This window comes from Phaenicophaeus curvirostris, chromosome 5 (genome assembly GCF_032191515.1).
Source record: "Phaenicophaeus curvirostris isolate KB17595 chromosome 5, BPBGC_Pcur_1.0, whole genome shotgun sequence".
Taxonomy (NCBI): domain Eukaryota; kingdom Metazoa; phylum Chordata; class Aves; order Cuculiformes; family Cuculidae; genus Phaenicophaeus; species Phaenicophaeus curvirostris.
In genome coordinates this window covers 52,957,243-52,984,808 of record NC_091396.1, presented here as the reverse complement: position 1 = coordinate 52,984,808, position 27,566 = coordinate 52,957,243, and the positions used below count along the sequence as shown (strand labels likewise).

The following is a 27,566-nucleotide window of genomic DNA, read 5'->3' as shown; positions in this document are numbered from 1 at the left end:
ATCTGGAGTAACTCTAATATTTCTTTTAGTGGATCTTAGTGTTTTCTCTCCAAAGGGAAATATCCAAGTGCATTGAAGCACTTAAAAAGACATTTAGGGAGTTTAAATGCCTTCTGAGTCGAACTTCATTATATGGTTCCCAGAGGGCAAAACTACAGCACTTTGTTTTCAAAGGTAACAGGGAGAGAGATGGGCAGAAAGAATAATTTACCTGTGTTCATCTCTCCTTGGTGTTTAATGACTCAATGATTGTGTGCCTACGGATGCAACAGAGCATGCATCTTCCATCTCAGATATATCTTTACCCAGCTAAAGTTATTAGCACTTAACCAACTAAGTACTTTCCAGAATGTCTCTATCACACCCGTGATGTGGGACATTCTGGTACTGAGGTGGGACTGACGCTAGATGGCAGAGACGCACTGGCAGAGCTTGAGGGAGGCTGGGGTGGGCTCCTGCCCCGAAACAAGGGGCTGTGACCACAGCCACCGTGACCCATCAGCGTAACACTTGGAGGTGTCACAGACCAAGTTTATATATCTGTAAATGTTCCCCCCCGCTTTTTTTTTGTGCTTTGTGGGTGAAATTATTGGAATTTTAGATATTTGCATTGCCCCCTTTTTTGGTGACTCATTTATTTCAGCAACAAAGAACGTGAAGCAGACAGAAGAGACAAGACTTTGGCCTCACTTAAATTGCCGGCACTTGGATCTGGTTTGTTCTTGTGCACCCGTTCAGTCCTGGAGATGAAGATGATCACAGTTTTCCTTTAAGTCTACCCTAGCAAGGCAAGGCAAAGGGAGCTGGAAAACTTCTAGACAAAACAGTGATGTGAAGCAGACAGAAGTACATCTTGACAGTGAGGACTGATGCTTTGAAACCAGATGAACAAACCCCTGTTACTGTTCCAGAGTCGTCCAGACCTAGCAGTTCTCAGCAGCCTTCTGCCTGAAATGAGGATATTTTAACCCTCCACGCTTTTGTTGGCAGAGGGCCTCAGCGGGTACCTCTTGTAAGTCTGGTTTTTGGGGAAATCTCACTCAATAGTATTACTTCAATGAGAGTACTTACAGGTACTTATACTCTATAGACTCCTAATTGTGGTTGTCACACAGGTTGAGACCAGGGCTGCATTTATGCTGGTTAGCTCCATGCAGGTCTTGCACGGGGCAGCAGGAGGGCCATGGGAGTTTGGATGCATGCAATGGGGCTGTTTGCCAAGCACATCCTGGGGGTGGATGTCCACAGGCATGATCCAAATGTGACATCGCTACCCTCTGTTGTGCTTCCCATAAGAAGCTGCAGCAGCAAGATCCCAGTTGGTTCAAGTGCTGTCGGTGCCTGCAGAAGTACGAACCCAGGGAAAAGTTGTAGGGATGGACTCTCCAGCCAAGTCCCTGTGTCCCTCTGGGGCGCCAGGCATAGCCATGAAGGACAGCAGGGGATGCTGCCCACAGCACCTGCCCTCATCTGGCTTTAGTTTCTTGCTGATAGTAAAGAAACTCAACCAGGAAGACAGGCTATAAGGAATGTGAAACAAAGCAAGGACAGCATCTGATTGTGCCCAATCAATCCTCCCATTTTTCAGCTAACAATGATTTAGAGATTCCTACTTCTTCACTTGCGCTCACACTACAATCCTGGAAAGCCTGTTCAAAAGGTGCAAGAACCCTTTTGTGGGATGACAGCCACTGCAACACTGCAGAAATATGAGAATCTACTAGATTCAAGTTATGAATGTTACAAATACAGGGGATATTAAATTTTGGAGGAATCTATCAGGCATTTGGTCTTAATTTTTACTCTTAATCTTCATAAGCTTTTATATAGTCAGTGCTCATACTCAGTTTTATATACTTCTGTTTCCTGAAAATAAGTCAGTGAGTACGATTTAACTGTCAGTATTCAGTGTTTTCAGCATTTTTCCCAGTTTGCAGGGCAGAATCCCTGATTAAAGTTTACAATTTCTCCTCAGATTCCTATGAAGATGTGAGAGTGTGAATCAAAAGTAGGCTGGATTTAATTCAGTCCATAACATTAAACAGTATGCAACAGTTCTTTCTTGTTAGAGAGAATTTGGGAGCAGGACATTCACTGAGTGACAGTCAAGTAACACAAAGATGCTTCTTCAACTAGGAAACAGAACAGAACTACAATTGCATGTGTTTAATCCTGTAATGTTGTGATAAGAATCTTGTTTTAATGAGATACACATGTAGCAATTCTGTAGCTGCTGACGGTATACAGCCATTTGGCAACAGGCTGATTTGTGATATGTAAGAATTGCTGTTGTGGATTGCAGGAGCAGACCAGCATCTATCACTGACAACAGTCAGAAACAGCTGTTGAGAAAGAATATTGCAAAAACCCCACAACTGGCAACAGGCAGGTGCGAGTTAATCAGTTCTCCATAGAAGTATCGTACTGATCTCAGAAATTAGGGATAGGACTGATGTTTGAAACACAACATTCTTAGCATATGGTGTACTTCATGGAGATTGATTTTTATCCTATTCTCTTCCCATTCCTTTCATTCTCTTTCACTTTGCCCTGGAGAATATGTTTCTGGTGGAAGGATATGGCTGTTATATGCAGAACACAGCATGTGATAGAAAAAGTCTTACTTGAGCATGGTGATCTTGCTTCATGAATGCAAATTTTTTTTTTAAGCAGGTAGTTTATGAAATAGATGCAGGTCCATCAAACGGCTATCCTGCCGGTTCATGGGGTTTTTGTTGGTATAAAAATAAAACACAGTCTTCTTGCTGCCTTTTCAATTAAGTACTGAAACTGATAGATGATATTCAAAATCTTGTTAAGAATCTTAATATTCTTGTTGGCTTTCTTATATTGATTTAACAAAACCAGTCTTGCTTAAAAAAAATGCAAAATTTCAAGTACACCATTGATCTAACACTGAGTGATCTTCAGATCAAGTTTCAACAGTATAAAACAACCTTTAAATTGTTTGGTTTGAGGCAAATCTGGTTTTGTTTCTATCTTGGATCTCGGGCTTGGTAGGACTGTGTGTCTTTGACCTCTCACAAGGCTAAGTTCCTTGAAGCACTGTGCATACAGGTAGTAAGCAAAGACAACCAAAAACTGAGAGGTCATGGGAATTTTTTTTGCCTTTTTTTTTTTTTAAAATTAGGTTTGATCCAAATTGGGTGGAAATCAACATTTTTCTGAATTTCCAGCTAACTAATTTCCTCTGCAGTCCATGGTGTGGCTGACTAACCACATCTGTCAGTGCCATAAGCAACTGCAGGAGGCCTTCACTGGCATATCAGGTTCTGTCAGCCCAAGGGCAGGTGTCAGGAACACCTGTGCTGTGGCCGCAACCTGCCAAATTGCCTCAGCTTCAGTATAAATTTATCAAGTAGAACATTACCTCTATTGCCAGTTAAAGCATTATTTTGTTCTACCTTAGTCTGGCTGATCTGAGGTTAACTGTGTTCCTCTCCAGGCTTTCTATTCCTTTAGGAATACCATCCTTAAACCCATGGTATTTGCTGTTTTCATTGTCTTAATACTATTCTTTGGAAGAGCCAAAATGCACGTCTCCCCCTAGCTATTCTGGGCACCTTGGAAGCTAGCAATGTCATCACCTCGATGTAGGACTCTTCCTGCAGCCAGTTTTACTAAAGAAGGAAGGCTTCCAAGGCAGTGGTGTGAGCTTATCACTACTAGCAGTCTGGTTACTGCAAATGTCTTAACTGTAAAGCTTCTGCAGTTTTCCTGAAAGGTGGATCAGTACTATTAACATTCTTTTTCATTTTTTTCTTTTGTGCTTGCTTAATTGCTGCCAAAGACTGTGATCATTTAATATTTTTATAATGAACATAGAATTATTTTTTCTGTAGTTGTTATTCAGTTTGTACAATAGAGTTTAAGCAGGACCAGAATCAATTAGCTCTCTAAATCAGCAGCTTTAAGTCAGAACCATTACTTCCATTGTATGAAGCCATAAGTACTTTCTATTGAAATACAGATACCTATACAAGTTAAAGAGCATTTTATAAGTAGCACGCCTGCTTTGTGTTTCTGCATTATGCATTTTTATCCCAATGTATTCCAAATCATCAATATATCCAAAACTGAACCATGCAAGTTCAGTTCAAAACTGAACCTTCCCTTAGGGAAGACTACATCCTCAGTCACGATGGTCCTCTTGACATTTTGGGGAGAGGGACGGTTCATAGAATCATAGAACAACCAGGTTGGAAGAGACCCACCGGATCATTGAGTCCAACCATTCCTATCAAACACTAAACCATGCCCCTTAGCACCTCGTCCACCCGTTCCTTAAACACCTCCAGGGAAGGTGAATCAACCACCTCCCTGGGCAGCCTGTTCCAGTGCCCAATGATCCTTTCCATAAAATTTTTTTCTAATGTCCAGCCTAAATCTCCCCTGGCGGAGCTTGAGGCCATTCCCTCTTGTCCTGTCCCCCGTCACTTGGGAGAAGAGGCCAGCACCCTCCTCTCTACAACCTTCTTTCAGGTAGTTGTAGAGAGCAATGAGGTCTCCCCTCAGCCTCCTCTTCTCCAGGCTAAACACCCCCAGCTCTCTCAGCCGCTCCTCATAAGGGCTGTTCTCCAGCCCCCTCACCAGCTTTGTTGCTCTTCTCTGGACTCGCTCCAGAGCCTCAACATCCTTCTTGTGGTGAGGGGCCCAGAACTGAACACAGGATTCGAGGAGCGGTCTCACCAGTGCCGAGTACAGAGGGAGAATAACCTCCCTGGACCTGCTGGTCACGCTGTTTCTGATACAAGCCAAGATGCCATTGGCCTTCTTGGCCACCTGGGCACACTGCTGGCTCATGTTCAGTCGGCTGTCAACCAACACGCCCAGGTCCCTCTCCTCCAGGCAGCTTTCTAGACAGACTTCTCCTAGTCTGTAGCATACATCCAGATGTAACCCAGCTGGAATGATGTTGATGGCTGATTACATCCCAATTTGACTGAACTGGTAAGTACAGCATTCAAACAGTAGTTTCTTAATAGCATCGTTAAACCCTTCTCTGATTCAGAAGTGTATTGATTCCTCTGCATCAACTTGAAACGTAGCTGTTGCTCATTGTAAAACATGGTTAATTCTGGAAAGAGGCTCAGTAGCCCTGCCATGAAAGGAACTCACACAACATTAACACAAGCTTTCTACAATAACCTTTCCACCCTCCTGAGGCCCACACTGAAATCAAATGGCTTTGCCAGAGCCAGATAAAGTCTGGTTCTTCTTTTAACTTGTGTATATCACATTATAAAGCAGTCTGGAGTTTTCAGGCCTACCAGCTTCTGCCAATAATCTGTTAAAGGAGAAACAGCCCCTTCATGTAGAAAGCAGAAAATTAGCAGTTGTTTGCACAATGCTGTTTTGGAGAAACAAGATCAAAACATGGAATCATCAGTCAGATAAATAGAGCTGCCGAAGCTTTGGTTACTGCCTTCTTTCGTTGCCTGATTTTGATGCTGAGCAAGGTCTTATCCGAGTTCTCAGCAAAGCTGTTTTGCTCCCTGTAGAGAGGGCAGTCATAATTTCAGGATTCAGGTGGTCTTGTTCTACCCATCCCTCTCTCATCTTTCCTCCCTTTATCTTGCTAAGCGAACAATCAAAAGCCTCAGTAGCGCCACATTTACTTTCTCTCTACAGATTCTGTCTGGTTGCTGGAGAAAATAGCTCTATAGCTCTAAACTGACTGTGACCAATGATAAATCATGTAGTGGGTCATCTTTTCAGTTGTGCTGAGTCTGCTCTGAATTGCCCCAGTGGCAAATGGTTCTGGGAGGCATTTTTTACACAGAGGGTATAGCTGCAGAGCCACCTCTTGTGCTGGGGCATGCCCAGTAGGAGAGAGAAGCAGAGAGCTGGGAGTCTGGTCATTTCTCCTCAGTACAGATGATCTGAGCCAGGATCAACAGCACATCCATGCAGCAAGCAATGATGAGCATCTGAAAGCAGAAATCTCCATTGGTGCTGGAAGAAGATAGCGGGCAATTGCAAGTGAGGAATAGCAGTCTTTGGTTGCCACTGTCCTGAACCCAGAGTTGATTGGAACCAGTGCAATTCAGTTACATTTTAACTCTACACAGGCTAAAGAAAGGTGCAAAGAGGAGGAACGGGACAGTTCTGAGTTTTGTCACATATTGTCAGGGCTCTTAATTTATCCCAGAGGAACCAAGTCCAGCATGGGAACCATCCTGCCCTTGTAGCCTTGTTATGGAAGCAAAGACCACAGCAACTCCAAACATTGTATGAATAAAATAATAATGAAGCAAAAATTGTATGCAGCAGTTTACAGTCTTAGTTGAAACAATCTGAAGCATTTCAGAAGGAGAAGGGAAATGAGGGAAAATGTTGCTGAAATAGAAATGTTTTATTTGGTGGAAAATTCTGACTTAATTTCCAAAACCATGAAAGACTGCAGTCAAAGCAGGAGCTGTAACGCCTCTTAAAAGCTGCATTTTTCATCTGCAGCTGTCATTCTTGTCTTAAGGCTGGGATCCCAAGATGACCCCTCTGCCTTCTTGCCCTGGAAGTCCTGGCCTCCCTCCCATGGGGCAATCCTGACTTCTAGGGAAGCTGAAGGTTACATGGAGCAAAGTGCAAATCTAGTCGAAAGACCTTGGGAATCCCTTTTCTCAGGTATTTATGTATTTGTTGTAGTATCTCCAAGGGCAGCTACATTTTCTATCAGAAAACATGTTTTTGGAAAGTCTTGTTTACATTCAGAGACAATTTCAATATTAGCAGTGCCTATTAGCATTGGTTCTGTTAATGAGTGCTGCTCCAGGATGGATGCATGACAGCCTTCTCCATGTGACTGATGCTTTAACCTTTCATCTGCATGAAACTTGTTTTGTCCACAGTGATAAACATGGGAGATGAGGTATATCAGTCTTGGACAAGGATGCTCAGAGAAATGAGAGGATGCTAGTTGATGAACAGAGGGAGACAGAGAGATTAGGATACACCCAGTCACCTTTAAATCCTTCTTTTTAAGTCCCAATGAAGCTAATTACGTAAGATACTCATGATACTACCCATGGAAAAAGAAACCTTGCAGAACTCTCCGGTGCTGGCTGTCCCTTCCATCAACGGAACATGCTGCCTTTCAGCCGACTGACCTGGACAGAGTTACTGGAGTCCTACTTTCACATGCATAAACTGTTTTTCAATCATTTCTCTTAACACATGAGCAACAAAAAAACTTGCCTTCCTCCAGCCTTTAAACATTTCCTTAATTTCTTCTTTATCTTACTGTACAACCTAGTTTTCTGTCAGTTGTTGTACTTTGTTTTGGGTTGGTTTTTAAAAAGGGGACGTCTTTTAAAGGTTTCTAAGCTGTGAATTGAGATTTGATAATTCCTATTTATCAAACAATATCAGCATACAAATACTACTGAATTGAGCCTTCAACACCAAAGGAAAATCCACAAGGACACGGTGTTTATCTCTTATCAATGGCATGGTGATGGGAAATTAATCCGAGGCTGTTTCCCTGTCCTCAGATTGAGAGGTCCAAATTATATCTCATGACACTGCCTTGGCAAGAGCGAGGTGGAGGCAGTACCAAGCCCTGCTTCGGCAGCTGCCCAGGGTGGATCTTGGGATTCACAAGGTGAGAAAGGAGCAGGATCTGCAGCACTGTGGTGGGACATTTTGGAGAGCATGTGTGAATCTGCACTCCTGGGCTCTGGGCCCAGCTCCACACCTGCCAGCCAAGGCACCAGTGCTAGCTTACAAGCACTTGACTACCTGTGCTAAAGGTTAGCATCCTTGGCACCAGTTCCATTTCTTGTTTAGTTTTGCAATAAGTACAACACATGAGCAATACTCAGCTGCTGTCCCACAGGGCTTTTACTAGCTAGATAATTCTTGGTGACTCAAGGAGGGCTGGTCTTGAGGACTGGTTTGATGCTAGAGCTTTTAAAACTGATGCTACCTTTGAACTGAGACGAAAGATGAGGAGTTTGATGCTAGATCTGAAAGAACTTGCTGTTCCTTCATTAGCTGGTGAGTCAGTTACATTCAGTGACTCTTAGGAAACAAAACTTTAGCAACCAGCTCTCCTCTTCAGACCGGTGTGGGGGAGAAATCAAGGGCTTGGTTCACTGCAGCTTGGTACAAATTCTTCCTTTCCAATTTGGTAGTGTTTTCCAACAAGCTTGCTCTAGTATAGAGATTTTGCTGCCTGCAGGAGAGCTGTGAATGGAACAAGCTGTTACAACACTGAGAACTGTGAGCAAGACATTCACCAGGCAGAAGTCAGTAGAACCCCTCTGTTTTATATATAATGAATCACCTCCCATACAGAGTGACAAATGTTGTGATAACACAGACAACGCGTGTTACTGGCCAGTACTATGATATCATGGAATCTTGTTATGCTGGGTTCGCATCCTGCTCCTTTGCTCCTTTATTCCTGCTCACATCATCCAGCCCTGGAGAGCCTCTGTTATACCTCTTCCACCCCAAAGCTGAGGAACTCCCCCAGAGCTGGATCGCCATGTAAGAAAGAAGATGAGTGAAAGAGAATTGCACCACACCCTCCTTTTTTGGTGGCTGGTGGTCTCAGAGCTGCTGAGTGGTCTCATCCATTGGATAATCGACTGGGGAGGGGGCTATGTACATTGACTGGAGTGGGGTGAGGACTGAACTCAGCACAGCCTGTTTGACTCCAGGTTCAGGGGGAATTTTGAGGGACGAGTGGTAAACCCCATGGGGAAAGTAAGCTGGTTAGAGCAAGGAGATAATGTGGGGAGAGTAAGAGGACAAATGCATCTAGACCCCACTGATCTCACACTGAAAAGCCTTTAAAGTATCATGATATGGTGTAGGCACTGTGGGTTAATCCAGTAGCATCACTCATCACCACTCCCATGATTATCTGGTACGTAGTACTCTGTCCATTTTGTAACCCCTTCTTTCTCCCAGAGAAGAATGAATTAAAATAAGAGGTTCTGTACTAATTTCAAAGTGGATGCCTTGAATCAGAGTACAACAAAATATGCATTGATCCCACTCATTCCCAGCACTATCACTGTAATGCCAATGTTTTTTATTACAAGTGTAATATTACAAGTTTCTGTTATGCAGCAGTTAAACCCATTTTTACCAAGCTTGGATATGCAGGGAAAGCAAGGGAAAAAGATCATTAGAACAAGTATTAGTGAAGGAAAACTAGTTAGCCCAGCGCTGAGGTTCACAGCTTTAACCTGTTCAAGCAGCAGTACATTAACCTAAAAACGTACCCTTTCCACTTTTTCTCTCCACATTGTATTATTCCACCACCACCCACTAGTAGCTTGTTTTTTGCCTTCTTCATAGAACCTTGCACTGAGTCCCGTCTCCCAAACCAGAGTGCAACTCTGCACCTTCATCAAGCTGTGTCACTAAGTGCACTATACAATTTTTTTTTTCCAGAGCTGAATCCTGGTGATGAAAAGAAGATAATTCCTCTGCAGGAAACTATTCATTGCCTCAAGATCGCTCCCAGCCTACAGGATTTGAGCCTACAGCTCTGGTCTCCTCAGCCTGTGCCCTCAACCTAGTCTTGTCATGGGGCTGTGTTGTCCCTTGTAGGTATATGCTGTAGCCAGGAATGGAAGCACAGTGGATCAGAAAAAGTGAAGAAAGGAGCCTAGTCTTGGACAGTACTAGAATTATTTATTTAACATTAACATATCCTGCCTTCAGATTTCCTGCCTTTGCTATAAAATGATATAAAGTGCACATAGATGCGGACTAGGTCCGTGATCTGGGTTTTGAGACCATAAACTGAACTGATTTTCTCCTTATTTTTGCAAGTTAAAACAATTCATCTTATCTCACTGGGGCCAGGATTTTGATAGAAGATCGAAAGAGCTGTGGAAAGATTCAGAGTTAGGCCCAAAGCTGTAAAAGCTTGGGATCTGTATTTGGACCCTAATTTTGGCCCTTTCCTTGGCTCCTCCACTGACCAAGCACTTTTCTGTGTTCTCTCTGATAAGACAGGATTATTCTGCTAAACTTTAATGCAGGGCTTTGGGAGAGGCTGGAGAAAGCCCTTGAAGTATTGATGGAAAAACCATTGCAGTTCTCAGTTTCTAGAAATGTCCATATATAGCCGAACTTAGGCAGTCTCAAGTGGATTTATTTATCCTAGCAGACTGTGTGCTCTGTAACTTTTTCCAACGATACTCTGCTCCTCAGGTTTACATTCCCAGAGGCTGAATTCTGAAAAGATCAGCCTTGAAGAACATGCTGTGACATATCTCAGCCAAGAATTACAAGTCTCCCTGTCCTGGCTTTATAGTCTCTCTGTTGTCAGATCACCTAAAAGGATCCTAGTCCACCACTTTTGGTGTTACAGACTGGCAGCAAGATGAGACTGGCAATGCTTTGTGCAAGGTACATACCACACATGCGTAAGTGCATGTGCTGCTGCTGATATATAGCCCCTTTTAGCACATTTCCCCCAGTATTTCTGTTGTTTAATGTATCTACTAACTTTCAGAGAAAATGCGAGAGGTAGTGTTCTTTGTGGGAAAACTGAAGCGTGGTGTTATGTGACATTTTTTCAGTCTCTTCATAACTTGCTGATAGAGCTGAAGGACAGTTTGGGTCTCCTTATTCCTGGCTATTTGTGCAAGAGACAGCCCGCTGCTGCAAAACTCCTAATGTCGTTGATAACACTGCTAGTCTGGGTGGTACCGCATTTGCCAGAGTGCTTTGGAGAGCAGGGAGAGTCGCTGGGAGTTTAGCTGACCACAGGGGTACATGTGGCCCTCATGGAGAGTGACACATACGTGCCGTGCTCAAAGAGCGTTTGCTACTTACCTTCATGCTCAGGCTTGACAGTAATGCCACCTCCTGTCAGGAGTGCATATGATGGGGTGCCTCACAGCAACCTGCCTTGTTCTTGGTTCTGCCCTGCCCCAAAAGCCCTTCATTAATTTCTGCCCCCACAGCAGATTGCCTGTTTCCCAGAAAAGGCCATTCCTCCCACAGTGAGAGAGCAAGGTTTCAGCCCAGTACAAATCCCTTTGGGAGATCCTCTTTTTCTTTTGGGAGCTTCACAATGATGCTGCTGCCTTTGTTCCTGTCTCCATTTCCTCCCTGTGACTCCACTGACTCCTGTGCAACCTGCTCACCTGCTGTCTGAAGTGACCTTTCGCCCAGGTGATGTGTAGCTCCACCTTTTTGTTTTTCACCATGTTGCCCATTGTCTGAAGTAGGGAAAGCTCACTCATCAGCATCAGGATGAAGAAAGCAGAAAGCTCACCCTTTATTGAGATTCTCGCTAGAAGGAAGGAGGCCAGCTGTAATGGCTTCATGTTACCAAATGGCTTCCCAAGTGACTATATGTGTCTTCACAAATTTACCAAACTTTTTCTGGGGTTGGGCCAGGACAAATGTAGCCTATACTGGTCCACAAGTTTGGTGTATTGAGGCACGGTCTCCACGTGTTGATCAAAGACCTTTATTAAGCAAAAGCAATCCCTTTTATACACCTGCCTCATTGAGGCAGTGCTTTTCCACTTGCCCAAATAGCTCAGTTATGCTTATTGTTTTCCAACCTTGCAAAGTCTGTTTTTAGCACAATTATCTGCAGCTCTTAGCAACGACCAGGGGGCTGCGGTCACCTCCCTTCTGTATCCCATGGTCTCTTGCGCACCAAGGCAATAATATCTTTATTGGTTTTGGTTAACAAATCACCACCTGGCCCCACACACAACACCAAGGTTTTGCAAGGGGCTGTGTAGCTCTATCTTTGGTGGCAGGGCCACTTTATTCTCTTGCCACAAATGCCGAGGTAAACCTCAAGCAGCTCCAGCATCAGCACTCAGCCGTTGCCAAGCAGAAAGCTTGGCGCCAGCAGAAGTGACACCCAGGCACAGCCCAAGCCCATCGGGTGCCACTTGAGCCTCCCTGGGACCTGGGCTGGAATATCAAATCCAGGGCTATGATCTGAGAAGACAGGCTTTTGCAGGACTGCTTTTTCTCCCAGGCATAGTTTCTCAATTTATCCAAATTAAAATAATGAACAAGGGTGACTCTTTAAACCAAAAATTCTGGGAGTAATCCTTTAACTACAGGAATTTACTTCAGTAGCAATATTTTGTAAACAGAACTCAAAATTGGGCTTTAGTCACCACTCTGTATTTCACCATGGCCTGGATTGTACTTGGCCCCCCTCCAGGAAGCCACTTGATATCCATGTGAGACTTGACAGGGAGGGAATCCAGACTGTGCAGTGATCACTGACACCACTCATTTGACAAGAGGGGCTTTTCTCTATCCTGTTCAAACGAAAGGGATGTTTTATGTTTATGGTCAGCAATAACTGGAGAAACATTTTCATCTTCATCTGCTATATGTGAGTCTGGGCCGTAAGGATACCTTGCAAGCAAATGGCATTCAGCACCAGGAAGAATTTGACTTTTAGGCGATGTGACCCCATTGACCTAAATACTGCCCAATAAACCATAAACAATATGTTTAAAAACATTGCAATTTTTGTGATATCATGTTTCTATAGCAAGGCTTCAAGGTTACGCTGGCCTTTTTTTTTTTGTAGTCATTTGACAGGATGACTGAATTCTTTATCAAATTCTGATTTGTACCTGAGAGAGTCTCATGCTTCCTGATGATCGTTCTCACCACAGGGTCCCCAGCATGTTCCAAATTATCAGTAGAAGGGCACAAGTGAAACAGACCACAAAGTGGATATAAGTGCCACCTACCATCCATTACCTGTACCTTATTGTCCTTTCTTTGAATGGTAAGAGGAAAATCCTGCTGAAGTACTGATTTCTTCCTGTGGGGTATGTTATTCTGACTGCTCATGGACCTATGAGGGAGTGCACCTTACCAAATCTAAGAAGGGTCAGGACCCCTGCATAACAGATTAATCTCACTGTTGGGTAGTGTGTCTAGCAGTGGGAATTGATTCAAGATGACAAGTTAGGAGCTCTCAAATCGCAACACTCAGCTTGCTCTTCTCTGCTGCATCTGAAGGTCATCTCAACAATCACAAGTTCCAAAAATAGAGATTGGGAATTCTTTGTGCTTGCTTGTTTTTAAATGAGGGTGTTTCACATTTTCAGGTTCTTTCCCTCTGAGTTTGGAGAGGCATGAAACAGACTTCTTAGGGAAAAAAACACACCATGCCTCCTCCCCTACCCCTGCCTGAACAGTGGAGACGACTGCTCAGTCTGATGAGTCCAAAGCATCAGCTAATCCGAGGTGTGAGAAAATTATGTAAAGTGCCTCTACTGGTGGATGTCTGACAAAAGGAAACAAAGCCGTGTTACTCAGAGAATGCGGAAAGGTAAGAAAACAAGGAGTCTGAAGTGATTTCATGTCAAGGTTGTGTTGGGGAAATGTATTGGACTTCCTACTCAGTGGTTTAAGCTTCTAGTCCCAAGGAATCTAATTTCTGGAAAACACGATTACAAGGATGGAAAGGAGGAAAACTCTTCACCAAGTAAGGCGTTGCTCTATGAATAGAGAATGGATACAGCCAGAGTCTGTAGTGACTCAACAAGGAAATTAATCGAGTGTGAGATTTCACACCAATGAGTGAAACAGGCTTTTAAGACAACTTGCTTATTTTGGGGTTTAGTGTGATTTTTGTGTTGTTTTCTATTTGTTTTGGTGGTTTGGTGTTTTTTTGAAGTCTGCATGGAGACTTCTGTGTCCTTTAAACAGGCTATTCCTTGAAACAGATTTGACCTCATAGTGAAAGCAAGCCAGTGAGTTTTCATGGCTCAAGGTCTGAATGTAGCCAAGAGATAAACTATTTATAGGCTTAACACCTGACTAGGTGTTAAATAGCTCTTGCTGATAGACCTTTTGGTGCAGAATTATCACTTCAGACTGAGACTGTACTGAAATCCCAAAGATCTGGAATGCTTGAAAGGATTCAGGTAGTTTAAGATACATTTAAGAAAGTGCATTAAGAAATGCATCTTCTGCAAGGTTATGTGTAACTCAGCAGGATTAGAAACTTTGGTAGATGGGACCCTTAAACATATGTAAACAACACATCAGTGAATTTACTTGAAAGAAAATCACCAATGTGTTTAAATACAGCATTAAAACACAAATGAGTTTATCTACACCAAATGTGCCTTCTACAAGTTGGGTTTATGTTTAACAGCCTCCACGGGTGGTGCCCCCCACCCCCATTCTAACACAAATATTCCCTTGACCCCAGTATATTTGTTATAAAAGCAAAAGAAAAAAGTATCAAAGCTTGTTTCACTGACTTGCTTGTTTGGAGAAGCTGAAAGAGCATAGTTGACCTTAGACATGGGGAGGGGGTCAGGGAGCAGGACTGTATTCATTTTATAGTGTAATAAATGTTTCAACATATCACAGCCCTCTTGTTGCCTTGCATGGGGTTACAGGAGTCACAGCCAATTTGCTGCAAAATATTGAGCTCTAAAACAGTCTGGAGCCTCCTCTCCTCCAACTCTAATCCTCTAATGAAATAGTGGAGAAAAATAGACTGTGTCACTCACAGAAAGGTAGAAGCAGAAGTTCAGCGCTGTCCCCCTATCCACAGGACTCTGGAGCTATTTTAAGGCAAGCTCCACAGTTACCTGGAGGAAGACAATGCAACCATGGTCAAAACTAAGTCCTAGGGGCCAAGCATGTTCTCCGTAATCTTAAAAAACAGCTGGGCAAGGTAAATATGCTGCAATTTGTCCAGGAAGGTTTCTTCAGGTTGGCTCTGCCAGAGTGTTGTATGGTTGTGTGGAGCCAGGAGCACAACAGAGCTAAAAAGCAACAGGCTTACTTTCTTCCCAAGTATATTTGTATTTATTAGTTGAAGAACATTTCTGTTCCTTGACTAGTATCTGCTGGAGAAGTGTGTGCTTCTAGTTCCCAGCCATAGGCTATCCCACTGCCAAACTGGGCTGCAGTTATAATAGAAAGGATCTGGCTCCTTTGTCCTCTGCCTGCAGCTTTACAGTACTGACCAGGCACACAGGCTCAGCCCCAGGAAAGTGGGTTTGACTTTCTCCCTGCTGCCCCCACCACCTGCTGCCAGCTACACTGCCAGCATAGCTCTTTGCAGAGCTGACTGCTGATGGCTGCATTCACCAGACCACAACTCAGGAGAGAAGGGAGGCAGCGACAGTTGCCTTTTTACTGTTATTACAGCAAAAGAGCCAGCAGGTGCCTTAGAGTAACAAATACTGCCAGGCAGTTTGACACTGGTTTTCAGCAGGAAATCTTTATATACTTCATATTTAGCAGCTTTCATCTCTAGCTTTCACCATCTGGAAACAAAAATGAAGAAATATGCAAGACTAATCTAAAAGAGTTAGTTCAAACTGTGTGAACAAAATACGTTGTTAAAGAGATCCTTTGGTGTGAAGGGAGTTTTTAATTGTGCTATGCCAAACAAAGAGGATTTTCATGATGTTGGAGGACTATATAGAAACAACTATCCTTTAAGGGGGAAATACAGCAATTTTGACAGCTCAGCCTCCCAATGGCCTCCTGAAATAATAGTAATGCTAATAGTCACAATACTTAATAACAGCAAGTATTAATGACCTGTGGTACTAGACATTAATGAGATCAACTCCCAGATTTTGTGTGCAATGTTCATGAAAGGCAGACTTAGACCAGACAGGTGCAGGCAGGGAGTGCTGAGCAGAGCTGGGAACTGAGAGCCTATCTGGGACAAGAGGAACTTGGCTGGCTTAATGCTAGCCAGCAAATATCCCAGAGTGGATACCAGTGCTTTCTATAAATAAAGCAAGGGCAAAACACTAGGGAGAATGAAGAGCCTGTTAAACTGAAAAACAGAGCTGGCAGCAAAAGAAATAAAGGGCCATGAATGAATGAGAAGAAAGTTTGTATTCGGAAAGGTCTTGAACAATAGGTGACTGGGTGCAATGCGAGCTCTGGCTAGAGCACCATCTCTGCATGCTGTCATTGCAAGCTACAGCCTCTTGAAAGCCTAATGGAGGTGCCTAATTTGCTTAGCAATCTCCCATAGGTGTTGAGAGTCTCTTGGGAGCTGCAAGCTCCTTGTCCCCATGCAGCCAGCGCTGCACAAACTGGGCAGCTTCATGCTTTTCTCACACCTGAGCTCTGTCAGAAGTGGCTGATGACCAGCTGAGGTCCTGAGGTTTAAACCTGGAGGGCTCCTCACAGTGGGGTTGCAGCACGTCTGTCAGGACTAAGCCCCTAGCAATATTTATCCAGAGCCACTGTACTTTAAACGGGGCTAGAGGAGGAGGAGGCAGTGCTCCACATCCACATTTTGGCACAGCTTCTTTATTGACAGCCAGGCTGACCTCCACTGACTGCAGAAGGAACCTGAGCTCCCAGATCTCTAGTCCTCTTTCACCATAAACCAGGATTCATATTGCCCAACTTGGCAGTTCTGAAGCCCCTTACTGTGTCTAACCCAGATATTCTTGCTTGTTTTTGATGGGTCTCATTATAGTCTGAATGGGCATTTACATGGTGACCCCAAACAAAAACAGGACCGTGACGGTTTTAAGAAGTTCCCATTTGGTCAAAATTAACCATGAGACCTCCTCAGGCCATGCTAGGAGCCATCATGACCCAGGGTCCCATCTTTCTACAGCCCCTACGAAGCATAAAGTGGGAAGAAACTCTTCAATCAAGGGTGCACTAAGCAGCAGCAAAGGGGACAGTTGTGGGCTGGACTGTAATTGCACCGTTATGACTGCTGAGGCTGTTGGGACACTGCTATGTGTGTTTGAGCAGCCCTCAGTCTCTGACATCCATGGAGTTGGCTGGGTCAAGCCTCACTCAGTGAGGTTTTATGCTGGATTTAGGGCACATTGATGTAAATGAATAGCAAATTGTCACACACCAGCTGGTGTGGGACAAACTTACTAGATTTGAGTCTAATCTCCAGAAAGACGTAACCTTGTGCGGGGTTTTTAGTTGAATAGAGGGAATCCTGGTAATCTCTAGGCATTTCAAAAAGGTGTCAAAGTCGGAAGATCAACCAGCTCTGAAGCTGATGAAAAAAAGTGAAATACCTTGAAGGTCAATGCAGCCCACTCAAGTTCTGCAATGCCCAAGGAGGTACCACATCTCTCTCATGATTCATGGGGTGTAAAGTGATGCCACTGCAGAGCATTGCTCAGTCCCTACAGTTACATAGTTACATACAGGAGGGATTACCTGAAGTAGGATTTGAAACATGTTACAAACCAAACAGGAGTTGTCCATAACTCCAGATGCTATTGTTGAAGACTTGGAACTAAGTTTTTTCTCCTTAACACAGTATGTTTTTCATCTTTGGTTGCATTCCTGATTTGCAATTTTTTTTCTAGTGATTAATAACTAGTTTTGGGTTGCTGTATGTATAAAAAAATGCATAGTTTTTCAATGTATGGTTTTCTTTGAGGGAAGTCCCCATATAAAAATTGGCTCAACTTAAATTTGAACAGACAGTTTGAATCTATCGTATGCTTGGCTTCCTGCACTCATGACACTGCCTCAACTTGGCTGTCGATATGCTGTACTAAGGTAATTTTCGTGAAGAACAGTGTGCCATGCGCTTACGTCTCTAAGGACCCAAATGGATCCAAATGACAACAGACAAATAGCTGAAAACATCTGAGGTGAGCTTGGCTGACACACATGCTGTGCACTGAGAAGGCAGTGGTTTATTTAAGAGTTAAGAGTTTGCTTTGATTTTAGGAGAGAATGCCATTGCCTGAGATTCTCTGACATACATGTGAATAGGCAAAAAGATTTGTCTAACCTCATGGATGATGGGAATGTGAGTGATACGTTTGTCCTCCTCTTCCCTGGGAAAATGCACAATCAAATCAACCAAAGCATCCCCCAAATCATGAATTTCTTCCTTGCTATTCAGTAGTCTCTACATGATGAAATGGCCTTTGGCCTTAGCAGGTATTACTTTTGCCTTTGGAAAAGAATTCAGAGCTGACTTTCTCTGTGTAAAACTCTTAAAGAAAAGAGTCATTCATGGATATGCAGAAATAGCTGAGTGTCATGCAGGACTGCCAGTCCTTCTGGTATCATACCCACATTATGAGAGTAAGGAGAGCAAGACATATCCCTCATCTTTCAGAGAGGGTTGAAGGTCATAATTTCTCCTCCTCCGGGGATCAGTGGAAGAGGCTGACCACATGCTAATAGTGATGATGCCTCATCCATGCAGGGCACAATTGTAGATCACCTTATCTTCATTCCAGAAAAATACCACCTCTGTTGCCAGGTGACAGCACCAGTGGGGGACAAGGTGTTTGCATCAGCCAGGAATTCACTCTATTGACTTGTTTTTTAAAAATTGGCATTACTTATTTGCCAGAAAAGGCTGATTATGCAACAACTTCATCAGGTGTCTTTTGATAATATTTTTAGTTACTCATTTTGTGTTGAGATGCAATTATTTAACTCTTTGGCCAAGTCAAATTCAATGATGTTGATGTAAATTGAAAAGGATTCAGCTGTGTTCATTGGTGTTATCATCAGGTAAGTTAGAAGAGCTGAGAGCAGGATGAATCTTCTTGTCTTTAGTAGATTCGTCATCAACATGCCAAATTCAGTGATGGTTTGAAAAGTTCTTTAACAAATTATTACTTGATGACATAGGAGGTTTAATATTCTGATTTTTACAGAGCTTGATTGGTTTCAAAAGCAATTACACTACCTGAAAATTTATCTTTTATGAAACAAGGTCATTTCAGTCATTTTTTTATTTCAACATTTCTTTTATGTTCAACATTTAAGTTAAATTGAAATATAAGAAGAAATCTGATGTATTTTATTAGATTTTACTTTTTAAGGAAAAGCTACACTGCATGTTTAAAAGCAGATCAAGACTTTACTTCTGGAAGAAGACCTTGTGTGAGAAATATCAGCTTGTAGCAATGAGATTCTTTCCTTAATACATTTCTTAACATTGATAATGGTAATGCTATGTGGTGCATTGTGTTGGCAAACAATCACACAGCTCTGCTTGGCAATGCATGATAGCAAAGATGAGAATGGCTTGTGTTAAGACAAATAAAAGAGTCTCTTTCATTGCTCTGGCACCGGTGCTTTTAGTGCCAACAGGGTTTTGGTCAGAGTGTTTACAGAGATGACTGTTCTTTGAAATGTTCTGCATACAAGATGAATGGGTGTTTTTATAAACATATATATATATACATGGGCAGGGCTCCTTGGGAGGACAAAGTGGACTAAATACAGACTGAGGTAATATAAACCAGACCTGTCCAACTTCTTGACAAGCTGACGCAAAGATTTTATGGTAGTACTGCACTCAGGGGCCAGGCAGTAAATACATTGCATCATATTGCCCAGTGGAGAAAGGCATTGAGGAGGCAGGCAGGCTTTCCAACAGGAAGACTCAACCCAGGACATGACAGCCTTTACATCTCACTTCTTTTTTAAATTTAACTTCAGTGTACAATTCTGAAGATCCTGGTAGGCACGACTGACATGTATTTATCAGTATAGTTCAGAATGTGTTGGTCTCTTGAATGGATCCTTCTGTGTGGAGAGATGCTAAACAACTCTTGAGGATTTTCTTCAGATGAAATGTTTATTCTGCTATCTCTGCAGAGATTAATTCAGTAGATATGACTGCTGGAGTCTTGGAGACAGTACCTGGTCTCATATGTTTTACAAACTGGAAAATGAGATATGGTCCCAGTTGTTAATTTTCCACTGGGCACAGAATAAGACTGGCAGATCAGGGATAGAAAAATGAGGCTTCTGTTCCAGGATTAGTCCCATTCAGAATTTCTTAAGTGATCATATGCACTTGATATGTTTACGGTGATAAATTTTGGAAGTCTGGAGTCTTTTATTACTGGAGGTCTTCCAGGGCAAGCTGCAAGACAATGATTTTGAAATGTGCAAAACTATTGGGCATGTCTGGTATGTTGCTGATTCTTTTGAAGAGATACTCTTTTGGAAAGAAATGCTACGAACACATATAGGGAGGACCGTGCCCTTCGGATCTTTTCTCCGCTTTGAGAAGGCCAATGGGCAAGTCAGCTAGATGTCAGCAGCTAGGCAAGTAAGTTTGGGCAGCAATTTAGATAAAGCAGGTCGATGCACATATGTGTCAGAGCTCTGCAGTGTGTAAATAGACACCACAGTGGCAAGCACATCACCATTGAGGGATGGATTAGATGGACTTACGAATAAGCAGCAGCTGCACATACTCAGTTTCCCATATCTGTCTTAGGCTTTTCTGGGGCTGAGTCAACCAGTTGTGCACATATGTGTCATATTACGCATGGTGTTGTTCTGTCTTCTTATTTTTATTGACTCCATATTATCTCCCATAAATTCTGATTTTGCAATGATGAATCATCTCACTGCCTTCTAGAGTCTCCCTTACCTATGTTGCAAGATGGATTAAAATGCAGTCAGTGCCTACTGACATCATCCCAGCTGGTGTTTGGCTTCTGGGATGCCACCCTCAGATGCACAGCACTAAGTTTACAGAGAGCTGTTTTACACATACAGGAAAGTTACTACTCAGATGTTCTTCCTTTTTCTCCTAAAGTCTTTGAAAAACTGCAGTTTCTGAAAATCTCAAACCAACATGTTGCCCATAGAGGTTCCTTCTTTTAAATTAAAGAGCATAATGGGGATTGCATTTACCTACCTGTATTCACCCAGCTTGGTCAGCAAAACATTTCAATTGCTGTACTGCAGCTGCAGCAAATACCTCATGTGAGATTGCTGGGGATCCTCAGTCGCTCACAAGGAGCTGGGAGTGCAACAGGAGTCATTACCAACATGCAGTGCTCCATGCACTAAGCAACATATATTTTGATGACTTCTCGTACAAAGGGAGGGAGTGGAGTTTGGGGAGAAAAGTTTTTTAACAGTCTCTACCTGCAGTCTGCCCCACTTTGTTTTAATTACACCAAATTATGATTTGGAGCAGTATATATATCAAGATGGATGCAAATCTCCCACCAATCTCCATTCAGCAGGGGGGAGCTGAGGGGAGCTGCCTTCCCAGCCATGACAGCAGCCCTTGTTCCCCTAGCAGCCTTGGTCATGTCCAGGCAGATGTGGTAGGAGAGGTGATCATGGAAATCAAGGCTCGCCCTGGTAACTGTTTCTTCTATGTGCCACTATGCAGAGATCTGCCAAGTCATGTCCCTTCCTAGCCACACATAACACATCAGGGAGAATTTCAGCCTGAAGGCTTCAAATTAACAGAAAAAAAATCAATATAATCAGTTCCCAAGATACCACCAAATACAAATGTTGCAAAGAAAGTTTGAGGGCTAGGGTTAGATTTCTCAGTTTTTCAGAAACTGCTCAACTAGCTTGATGCTGTCCTTTCTAATACACAGTTCTTAGTCCCCTCTTTACATCTGTATAGACCTACTGCAGTGTATGCAGAGATACACATTTTATATTTTTTTAATCTTCCACCAAACTGGCCTGCTCTTAGCAGTATCGTGTTTGGTTTGCAATACAAAGTATGTTTTTCCCCTACAAAGTAATCAAAAGAGGTGCAGAGTCCCATACTTATATCTGGGTTACGCATTTTTGGTTTTATGTAGTTGTAAATTTATTTTAATGTAATTTATTTTGGTTTTCTGCTAATATGCAAACTGTGCTGCTAATTTTTATGATGATTTTTTTTTCACTGGGGATACTTAGCCAGTACAGAAATCTGACCTGTCCACTCATGATAGTAAAGACATACCGTCCCTAAGACAAACTCTTTTCTGTTTGCTCCAATTCAACTTAAACATGTGCATAACACACACCTATTTTTTATATTTCATTGACGCTGTTTTCAGACAGAGTGGTGGACTTTGTGCACAAGTGGCTATCATATCCTTTCCAGGCATATTTACAGTTATGGCTGTCAGCAAATAACCCTGGACCATGTGGGAACAGCAGAGAGCTTTTCACTCATCTCCAAAGAGCCTGAAGTCTTCTCGTTTTTTTCTTTAATGGATGTAGGATGTCATGCTGCAGCTCAAAAGGGAAAGTATTAATACATGATGAGAACTTCACAGAGCATGTCAGTGTATGCCATTTGCATGTCACATCACTTCACAGATCTGAAACACGATTTAAAAAATCTATTGATAGAACATACTTGCCTCTCCCTGAAGTGCTTCTTTTGCTCCTCAGCCTAGGTTGCACTTTCTCTGAAAAAAAAAAGTATAGTTCCTCTAAAATAAACAGAGGTATACTGGTTTCTAGTAGCTAAAGATCTAGTTGTTCTTTGCATAAATAAATGCAAAAGACTACATTCCCTGATCTCATCTGTCAATTTTGCAGCATACGGTGGAGAGCTTAACAAGGCACAAAAAGCATCTGGAAGTAAAGTTTTAGCTGTATGAAGGAATTCATTATCAGAAGAAAGCTGAAGAGAGCCCACACCTTCTGTAATATTTTCCCAGCTACTCGTCACACTAATTTGTACCTGGAATAGATATCCTTTGGAAAAGGCTTTCATCCTCTTCACCCATGTACAGCAGATTTCTAGTAAGAATCTGTGCACCTGCACATAAATGTGCAAAGAGAGTGTTACTTCATGTATGTATTGAGACAACAATAATTTGTCATAAGTACTAAATTGTAATTACACTACAGAAAGAAAAAGCTGGTTATGCCTGATTGATCTACTCCTTTGTCTGTGTATGTGTGTTATTTCCAGGATGTTATGGGTTTTGGCTTTGTCCTCGCTTAGTCCACTGTGTCTCCATCAGCTTCTCTGATATAGGACCAATGTACCTGAGCGTACCACAAAACCAGTACTGATTCTCATGCTTTGTTATACAGATGTGATACAGAGCAGGAACAAACTGATACTGAGGCCAAACATGTGGTATACATTGTGGTTACAAAGATCAGTGATGAAGACAGCACCCTTTAATTACTCCAGTGGTTCCTGGTAAATCTTCCCCTTTTAAAAAAAAAAAAAATTAATAAAATTATTATGAAACACTCCATTCCTATTAACATCCTGAGCAGTGAGACAGGAGTCACAGACATTCCATAACACTGATGAAAATTTACACAAGAAATCACTTTTTTGTGATAGGAGCGTTTTGTCTCATTAATGTGCCTAAGGTTCTGCTGGTGCCATGTGCTGCACGAGCTGCCCAGGTGAGTATGCAGGCAAGTTCATTAAGAGCTGCTGCCTGCAAAAGTGAATTCTTGATGCATATATGGGTTTGGGGATTTTTTTTTTTTCTGTGACTGTGCTAGCCACAATTTCCTGTGCAACTTGAACTCAGTGTTCGCAGCATCCCCCGATGTTATTTCTGTGTGACTCAATGTGTCAAAAGTGAGGTTGGCACCTACAGCCTTGCTTTCCTGTAGTGCCTGGCTCACGGTGCCAGCATCTATTGGTGATGGAGGTCTCTCCTCCTGGTGTTCAAAGCCACATGTGAGTCTGCTGAAATGCAGCAAGAGGTTGTCAGAAGTTTGACAACAATAACACAGAAATGCGCTATTTACAGCTCTGGGACTCATTGTTTCAAAATGTCACAGAGATAAAGAATTTAGCAAGATTCAAACATGAGTTCAGCATTACATGAAAATGGCACTGCTGAGAAGTAAATAATCAGTAAAGTATTTTGAAAGGTTGCGAAGGTTCCAAGTTTTGCTGATCTAAACCAGTCTTTATGAGCTGAGTGGAACAATTTATCCTGCCAGAAGTTTCTTGCAAATGCTCCTGAAACACCACTGTCAGAGTCAGCCTATGTGATCTACCTAAGCTGACCACTGGCCTGATTGATTTTTAGGTACTAAACAACAGAAAATAAAATTGAATCAGGGATTAAATTATGATACATATCTATGACCATAACTGTTGTGACATACATGATGTACAATCACTGCAGAAAACACAAACCAGTGTTAATGAAAAATAGAATAAGCCAACCAAGAAATTACTCAATCTTTGCAGCATTTCAATAACAACATCTCTGATACTCTGCATGTACCTACTTACACTCATATGTAGAGTAGCTTAAGACATCCGAACTTATCTGACAATCTTGGGTCAAAAGGAAATCACTCATCAAAGGAAAAACTAGCAAACAAGATTTAAGTACTTTTGAAAGGCATTGTGCTGGCATGCATTCATAGCAAAGTGCTTTTTTATCTGGAGAGCAACCACAAAGCCGATGAGTAGATCTCCCTACACTGACACGGCAATGCGTCTTGCTTCAGTCCCAAAGACTGTCCCATTACAGGATAAGAGGTTTTTGGTGGAGGAGATCAGGCAGTATCCAGTGTAGCCTATGATGTGATTGATCATCCTTCCCCCACACCCAGACTGAGCCTGCACATGCTCCTGTCATATGCTGGGCACCAGCCCCCTCCATTTGGGCTGGACCAGCTTTAGCCTAGTGACCCAGGGTGTTGTTTGTATCCCATTTCCAATGCCTTGAAATAAAACCCTCTCCTTGCTCAGCTGCCACAGGAGTGTCAGTTCCTCACACTCCTCCAGCGCCTGCTCAGCCGCACTGCACGCTGCTTTAGCACTTCTAGTGCAACCTGATGACAAATTGATTTGCGCATTTAGCTGTTGGTCCCTCCATTTGATGGCCAGCAGCATTCGGCATTTTCTGTCTTATCCCAGTGACCCTCCCTCTGCCAGGCTGTAGCTCCTGGAACACAGATGGATGGGGACACTGTGCACCAGCTGGGGACCTACAAGGATGTTTCTGCAGCAAGGAGACACGGGAGCTGCTTGCTTCTCACACAGCAGGAGAGCTCGGCATTGACATCCATCACCTGCACATGGCCAGAGAGCCCACAGCCCCACCATCCCAGGCTTGGTGAAAACACCTTAACCTTTCCATATCAGCCAGGTGGGCCTAGATAAATGGCTAAGGATAAAAGCGTGGCAGCAGCTCAGAGAGAGAAAACACATCCTGTTTATCACTGAAGCTCTCAAGGCAGCTTGACTGAAGTTCAGCCTTTATCTGTGCTGTCATGCTTGTTCTCATCTTGTCCATGAAGGTGTTAAACAGATTTTCAACCTCACTTTGTGGTTTGCGCTTGTATAATATTTTTTTCCCCTATGCTCAGGGAGCTATAATGTTCAAACACAGATCAGGATGATGCTTCCTTTGGAGATCTGGGTCTCCCTGCCTCAGCCATGCTGACTGGTGTTATCTAGCCCTGCTGTAGCTGAGGAAACCATGTAATGTAGCAAGCTACTTCTTAACTATGAAACAATCTGTCCTCTTCTTGGCTTAGGGTGAAAGTTTTAAAAGCCATTTAATTCTGCTCTTGAGGAATAAGAGATCTCTTACTTTAGTGGGAAAAAAAATCTATAATATTTTCATAATTCCACTCTCACTTACCTATTCACGTCCTTTTTATAGTTAATCTAAATTATCATACATAAATTACTATGGCACAGTAATTACTACTTGATTAAAAAAAAAAGGAGAGAACAAATGCAGAAAATTGTTTTTTTCCTGTTATCTTGCTTTCAGTGATGTTTCTTCCCTTAATATCATTGTAACTTTTATTATTGCACTGCCTGCTTACCAGCTCAGTAGACAGAGTCCAGAAGCCTGCTTAATTAGGTAAGTGTATGGTTATTTTTAACTGAGTTGAATGTTATAAGTTTTTATGGCATGTTGTGCAATAGATACATGGTGGTGTCATATGACTTTCTGTCCAGACACTTGTCCTAAAATTAGTTCTAAATTTAACCTGAGAGATGTAGGGCAAATAATTAAATGTCAGCCCTAGAAAACAAACCTGTTGCACTGTGATTTTAATTCAAAGGAGACATAAACTTCTAATCCTCTCTCTGCGTACTGATCGCAGTCAGGGCAGGACAATGAAGCTTTCTCAGTGGCAGTATAAAGTACAGTTAATTTGATCAGGGCTTCAGACATTGTATTTATTACATATGAATTTGAGCCCACAGCAAAAACAGCACTGGGTAGAGATGATAGTGCAGTGTCCTTTAACACAGTCTATTCTGGTTCTTTTGCTGCTCCTGCCTGCACAGCAACCAAGAAAGTCCCAGGCCTGGACATCTCATCAGAGGGAGTAGACAAACGTAGCATGGCAGGAGTCAATGAGGAAGATAGCTCCCCCTTCTTAGATTTTCTGAGCCCCATGGCAGCAAGCCCACTTCCAGCTGGGGTGGCCAGAAGCCACCTTCATCATTCATTCCAAGTCAGGCAGGAACCTATCTCTCAGGAACCAAAACCACCTCCTTCTCCCTGGAGCTGTGCACATGAGGGGCTTACTGTGCCTTGCCACTCCAGTAGCATCTGCTAGCCATAGTGTAACTCCAAGTGTATAGAAAGTTCCTTGAAACTCATTGTTCTCAAAGTTACGGACATTTCTGTAAGCTTCTGAATTTAGGTAGGGGCATCTTACTAGCCCTCACCTAGGCAAAAGCAAGGAAGACTATAAGGCCCAGAGGGCGAAAGTGAAAAACCTTGGTGCTCAAGTCATCTCTTCTTCCATATTAGAAGTTCAATGAATGAGGGCAGACAGGAACAGATGCATAACACTTACCGACTTCTCGCTATGTGGCTGGTGTTGCCACAAGGGGTTTGGCTTTTGTGATAATGGAACCTTCTATGAGCACTTCAGTCTGCTAAGATGGGATGGAATCCACCTGTCTAGAACAGGCAGAGGAATCTCTGGCAGTAGGCTGGCCAACTCTGTAAACCGGGCTTTAAACTGAAAGACTTGGGGGAGAGACCTAGTATAGTAATGCCCATGCTACCACCACAACAAATTTGGGAAAAAAACAGGCCAGCCAAAGCAGTGTAGAATGTGCCTTACCTGTCTCCCTAAATGAAAATGAAAAGATCAACTGCCTGAAGTGTATGTATACTGCACAAGCAGTCTGGGTAATAAACTGAAGGAAGGTCCGTGCCCAATCAGAAAGCTATGATATCATGTGAATAACTGAACAGTGGTGGGACAACTCACATGACTGGAGGATTGTGATGGATTGCTATAGGCTCTTTCACAAAGACAAGCAAGGAAGAAGAGGTGGAGGAGTCACTCTGTATTGAGGAGAACCTTGAATGTATGTAAGTCAACTATGATATTGGTGGAAGCCCTGTTGAATGCCTCTGGGTCAAAATCAGAGTGGTCATCTCCAATGGAGACTTTACAGTAGGCATCTGCTGCATATCTCCAAAGACTGCTTTAAAAAAAAAACAAACCAACAAGAACTAGAAAGGTTGTCTCCCATCAGAATCAATTTCACTTTTCTGTCAGTGCTGTTTTGGAGTTGCTGGTTTTTTTCCAGGACTTCTGCTATTCACAGCAACTTGTGTATCTTGTTGCCATTCTCATCCTCCTGCTCCCCTGCAAGAGTCTCAGAGCAACAGGTTTGCAGCAACAATTGTCAATTTTGTGGATTTTGTAAAGGTCAAGAAAAAGACAAGTCTCTCATTAGCATTCTTACTAACATATATTATAACATAAAATAAATATTTGCACAGCAAAGAGTAACTAAAAGATAATGTTTATGCTTTCCCTCTTCCTCCAAGGAACATGTATTTGTTTAGATAGTCTTTGGGTCGTGTTCACTTCATAGTAGCATTTCA

At 42.6% G+C, this 27,566-nt stretch overlaps 1 long non-coding RNA gene across 1 annotated transcript; it reads left to right on the top strand.

Annotated features, from left to right (window-relative positions):
• Nucleotides 1–12,903: 12,903 nt before the first annotated feature.
• Nucleotides 12,904–22,833, top strand: LOC138721545 (uncharacterized). Its single transcript, XR_011337566.1, has 3 exons — nt 12,904–13,002; nt 13,092–13,315; nt 22,294–22,833. It is a non-coding gene; the product is annotated as an uncharacterized lncRNA (long non-coding RNA).
• The last annotated feature ends 4,733 nt before the right edge of the window (nt 22,834–27,566 follow it).